Source organism: Xyrauchen texanus, chromosome 17 (genome assembly GCF_025860055.1).
Source record: "Xyrauchen texanus isolate HMW12.3.18 chromosome 17, RBS_HiC_50CHRs, whole genome shotgun sequence".
NCBI classification, from domain to species: Eukaryota; Metazoa; Chordata; class Actinopteri; order Cypriniformes; family Catostomidae; genus Xyrauchen; species Xyrauchen texanus.
This window is the reverse complement of record NC_068292.1, coordinates 35059374-35065472: the sequence shown is the minus strand read 5'-3', so window position 1 is coordinate 35065472 and position 6099 is coordinate 35059374.

The window sequence follows — 6099 nt, the reverse complement described above, 5'->3', positions numbered from 1 at the left end:
ACTGAGATCAGTCTGGTTTAGCTACATTTAACTGCTGAAGCCGCTGCCATATTGGTTCATTTTACACGGCATCATGACTGTCAAGTCAGAGGTTTCATAGAATGATGTTGTAAACAAGCTGTAAACTCAAGACGTGAATGGTTTCACATCGTATTTACAATAATTACGGTAATTTAGACATGACAGGAATGCACCATAATTTTAAGAAAAAGTGCTCAAGAAGCATACCGTTTACCAACTCAGGTGAAAATGACTTCTGCTCGCAAACATCTGTTTAACGGCAAGTGAACTTTAGTCAGGGTAGACGCCATGTTAAATTTTTTTTTGCGATTGGAAACAAAGCTGTGAGTGATAGTACAGTATGTTCAATGGGTTCTATTTTTTAAATGTTTTTGATCACGTCTTATCACAGCCTGTGTTTTCTGGTGTTTTTCTTCAGCTGTATTTTACATTTTCAGCTGAACAAACCAACTAAATATATTAAATATATATATATTAAATGATGTAAAAAAAAAAAAAAGAAAAATGTATGGCATCTACCTTGTCTAAGATCTTTGTATGCTCTAACTAATCTAACTTCTGTGGTTACTGAAACATTGTTTTAAAACGCTGTTGAAGGGTTTTTAGTGAAATATGTAGAATTAAAACAGACTTGATGCTAGCTTGACCCCATATTCACACCCTGCATTCACCTCAGTAGTTCAGTCAGTGGCTATGTTTTGGCTACAGGGCCTCACTTGGGATAAGACACATCCATTTGAGCCCAAAAGATTATCTAGTGCAATCTAAAGTCTAAAGAACCAGGCATACTGTAACTGTCTGAAAATTGGGATTTGAAATTGGGAGTGTGCCTCTCTGTTTCCCTCCTATACATTGACTCATGCCATGTGCTGTGACAAAAGCAAGCTATTAGCAACTCTGTCTTTGAATACATTAGCTGAAAGTGAGCAGCTTGCATCTAAAGTATGGTACAAAGACATCCTGTATAATTTACAACTTTTGAGGTACAACTCTCTCGTAAAAACAGACAGCTCTGGCTGAAAATAAGAGTTGGACTTTGTACACAAGGTGGTGGGTTAAACTTGATGTTACTTGTCAAATGTAAATATTGCAAAGCACTTAGATTTTTCCTCATATGTCTGTGGTAAAATTTGCTTTGAATGATGAATCTGGCACTAACCAAACTTAAAAACCAAACACATCATAGAAGATTTATTTCCATCACATTATAACTTTATTGTTTCTTTTTAAGGCAAAACCACTGTGTATAATTTGCCAGTTGTCGGTAGAGAGGGGAAAGTATTCCACTTTGGTCTTATGCATGTTTCGTGAATATAAACACAATAAGATTAGCATTGGCTCTGTTAATCTGCACATTTTGATCAAAATGCAGTTTCCCACTCTAAATGATGTGTTCTTTCAATGCAATACAAAAACTTGTATAGCCTTGCTTCACCGGTACTCAATGAAAAATATATCATTTAAATATTTTTTTACCAAAATGGAGTCGAGAGACTTGCATTTTGAAAAATGGGATGTTATACTTATGTAACAGTGGCATTTGAAAAGCAATGCACATCTGTCTGTCTTCGCCAGAGTGAAAAATTGTCTCTTGCGATAGCCATTCTAAATGAATAACTTCTGAAAATAACTGTTTTACCCAGTAGTCAATATGGTCAGGTATTGCACAAATGCTTGGACAGTTCCGTAAATTAAGGGTAAATTCATAGAACAACCTTTTATTAAGAAAAACCTTTGGGATTTTTAAATGGCTAGCCATGTACTTGGAGGATCATTTCTTACAAAAACACATTGTTCCCAGAAACCATGCATTTAATTTTAAACAACATAAGCATACAAAAGAGAGATATCAGGGATGTTGAGTGAGTCAACGTAGGTTTCTATGCATTAAGAAATTGGCCAGCTAGCAAAGCATATGGTTTTATAAGTTAGGAGCATGTGGAACTTAAAGACTTAAGGTACAATTATATTTGCCCGTACACAGTGACGTGCACAGACCTTAGCAGGGATAGGGGATGAAGGAAATGGAGAGAGTGCCTGTATTGTACTGTAGCACGCTCTCTTAAAGGCACCTCTGCTTAAATCTCCCCTTGCCCAAAAGGGCACCTTTAGATTTGTGAACGAAAGGGGCAGAGGCTTGCACCCCTGTAGCCCCCGTTCAGTGCCCATACGTAACATCATGTTTGTGTCTTACTGGCAATGATTTTGTCATCAATACATTTTCAAATGGAAACATGCTTTGATCCACAGCTTTATAAAGCTCATGAAAGTCATTTAATGGATGCTGACGTCTTGCTGTCTGTGATTTTAAACATGGAAACTCTTCATAAAGAACCTAGTGGACTCCCTCCAGCCAGAGGGAAAGAGAGAGGGACAGAAGGCCACAGAAACTGATGTGGTCTGAGAACATTTCCCCTATTTACAGTATTTTCTTTTCTTTTTTTTTGTAGTGGAAAAAATCCTCATAGCCAGAAAAAGAGGGGATAAACACAATGCCCAGGTGATGGCAAAAAAGAAAACTGCATACAAAAGACCGGGAAAACCGCAGGTGGAGATTTCTCCAAACCTTTCAGATTTATTTACTGTACATATCAAGCAGAAAATATCTCAGTGGCTTGTTTTTTTTTTCTTTGTTTTTGGTTGATTTCATTACTTGTGGTTTTGTCTAGGACTGAGAGCACTCATTGCATCCTCTCCTAATTAATTTAGCTAAAAGGAATAGTTCTCCCAATAATGACAAGTCTTACTCACCACCTTAAGACTTTCTTTCTTTCATGGAACATAAAGTTTTAAGGTGAATATCCCCCTCTTTTAATATAAAGGAAATGGGCTGTCATTCTCCAAAAGAAAAAACAAAAGCAGTCCATATGACTATATTTGAATTCTTCTTACACAAGTCGTTATTCAATGAAATTCACATCTGCTCTAATTTTCTGTGGCACATTCACAAGAAGATGAGATTTCATGAATCAGACTGAGATCAGTTCCGGTTCTCAAGTTACATTTACATTTATGCATTTGGCAGATGCTTTTATCTAAAGCGACTTACAGTGCACTTATTACAGGGACAATCCCCCCCCCGGAGCAACCTGGAGTTGAGTGCCTTGCTCAAGGACACAATGGTGGTGGCTGTGGGGATCAAACCAGTGACCCTCTGATTAACAGTTATGTTCAGTTCAACAATTGACTGGTCACTGCAGTTAACATCTCACTAGAGGAAGATTATCTGTGAATAATGATTGAAATTTCAGTATGTTCTTCACACAGAATATATTGTATGGCCTCAGAACACTTGGAATATATTGAACGAGTTGTATGGGCCTCTTTAATGGAACTTTTCATTTGTAATTTTGGAGCTTGACAGCCCCAGTCCTTACTCACTTTCATTATATGGATATTCACCCAAAATCACAAACTTAATATGTGCTTTATGAAAGAAAATATCTGATGGGAGATTCTGACTCTGCAGAATGTGGTCAATGTCAGCGTACTGGAACATGTCGAGTTCCTGTGTGATCATGTTGTTTGTATGACACACAGTTTCTTTTTTCTTCTTTTTTTTTTTTTTGGAGGTAATAAACAGCCACAAATGCTGTTAACTGAGCTTCACTTGTATTGAAACCGGAATATTTCTTTATGTCAACATCAATTCAAATTTTAAGCCATAACAAATATAATAAAATATTCACAAGTACTGTATATTCTATGTTAAAAATAAATAAATTCATACGAGAGCATTAAGTACCCCTACATTTTTAATTTCCATACATTTTTGGTGGTATTTTGCCCTCAATTCTCTTGACAATTCCAGCCACCTTGGGAAATCTCTTGGGAATCATATTGAAACTCCCTCTTTTCTCACCTTCTTAGCTTCCTCTGATCATTTTGTCCTCTTCGCAAGAGCAAAGTCACTTTCTACATGCAAAGATTAATCTCCATTTGCCATCTGCGGTGCTGAGTGTATGGATTATAGATGATTAATACCTTCACTGACTCATCAACTGGGGAGAATCCACAGGGGCTTAAGTGTGTAATTCACAGCAGACATCCAAGTGTATCCTAACCACCTCAACCCTCCCCCATTTTCCCATGAATCACAGATCACATTTGAATCAATCCACAAGCTCGCTCTCCTGGTTTACGATAGAGGAAAACGTGAGCTGTGACATAACATGACCGAAGTGTGGTTGAAGGCTTTTTCTACCAACCTGCTGAGTTTTGAACATACCATTTGGAAGAAATTAAATAAAAAACAAAAAAAAAACATGAACTAATCCACAGCAATTTGTCATCGACATAAATGGCATAACCTATAATTGCTCCAGCTGTTTGATGTAATTGGCATAAACAGAAGTCTGGTTCAGCTGATTTTCTATCTTCATATGCCTCACCAGTGAAATTAAAGCAGTGATTACAAGACTACTAAATCAGATGCAGTCGTTTTTTCTGTATGTGTGTTGATGATAAATGACAATGTGATAAAAAAAAAAACACATTCCCAGAAATTTAATTAGTGGCTACACATACACGTCTTGAATGTTAAATTAGCATGACTCAAGGTGCACCTATGTGCCTTGGCAAATTTGATTGAATGTGAGATGGATGCATGTTACACTTTCTCTTTCTAAAAAGTTTTGACCTTTGTAAGAAGAAATATAACAGTATTTGAAAAGGGAAAGAAGAGAGGACACCAGAAAAATACCCTCCTGACTACAGATGGCACTATTGCATCAAGTTGAAGCTCGGTTTTCAGGGTTGTACACATCATTCACACATCAAAGTGATTGACATGTTCTTTTACAGACCACTTACAAGCCTTTAATGACCTTTACAAGAGAGGGCATTTACTTCTTCCATCCCTAGTTGCCCGGGAGACAGGAGAGCCACATGTAAATGATATTCTCTCTCAAATGAACCATCCTTGATGGCTCCTCAAAAAGCTACACTTCAATGCAGCGGTTGCTGTAAAAATAACCACTCTGTCAGTCTCCCTCCGCGGTCCCTGGGCTTTCATCGGTTCTACTCGTGTGGAATGCAAAATCAAACGCAGACACATCCACTGACCAAAGTATTAAAACTGATGAGTAAATGACTTTCACCGCTCCCACTTCAGGCTTTCAAGCCCTTAACAACAAGAGTCAGAGTCAGTACATGAGGGGAAAAAACGGAGGCAATAAAGTCAACGCTCAACTTTTCCACCGGCCTGCATGTGAAATTATGAGACAATTGCCACGACTTAATAAACAAAAGAAATGGAAGTAGCAGCCGACCCTGCATGGGTGATTGAGAAAATACGCTAATTTAGTCCCAAAGCGATGTGACCATTACAAACTAGTACTATAGGAAACCAGACCTTCTTTTCACAACGTCGCTAAATCTTTCCCTCTTTCCCACTTGAGAAAAGCCATCTAGATTTATGTTTTGAAAGTGCCGTTGTTTTAATTACTGGCGGAGCTTTCCTGATGGTGTTTCTGTAACTGAGAAGCATGAGTCCCAGTCGAAGTGATGGAGTGAGAGACTTCCTGCTCCTCTGCCTTCTTTTAATGGGAATTTCTGTTCTTCTTAAGCGTTTCAACAGATCCCTGTTGTTGCTTGTGGGGTAGCTTGAAGCCAGGGCTCTATCGCTTCTTTAACTCTCTGAGGGCACATTATATGACCATAGCAATGGTGATTATTATCCTTTTTATTGCTAGTATCATACAGACGTGCTCAGTGGGTGCAAGACTGGTCTGATATGCATAGCAGGTTAGAGCGGTGGGCTCTTAACCGTTGTTCTCATTAGCTATATTGCTGTGCGGTGAGGAGATGGTCTTCCAGACAGCATAAGCAGCTGGGCGATTGAAACCATCTAGCCAAAATATTACAAAAAGGAAGGCTAGATGGAAGAAATTATCCTTGGAGGTCTTCACATGGAACAGATAATTGATAAATGTACACACCAAAGCGTTGGTAAAAATGGTTCCTGCTCGAAAAATCTGCTAAAAACAGCCTAAGCTGGTTAGCTGGTCTTAACTGGTTGCCTCTGGTCAGGCTAGTTAATTAGCTGGTTTTAGAGGGGGGTTGAAGAAGACCAGCCAG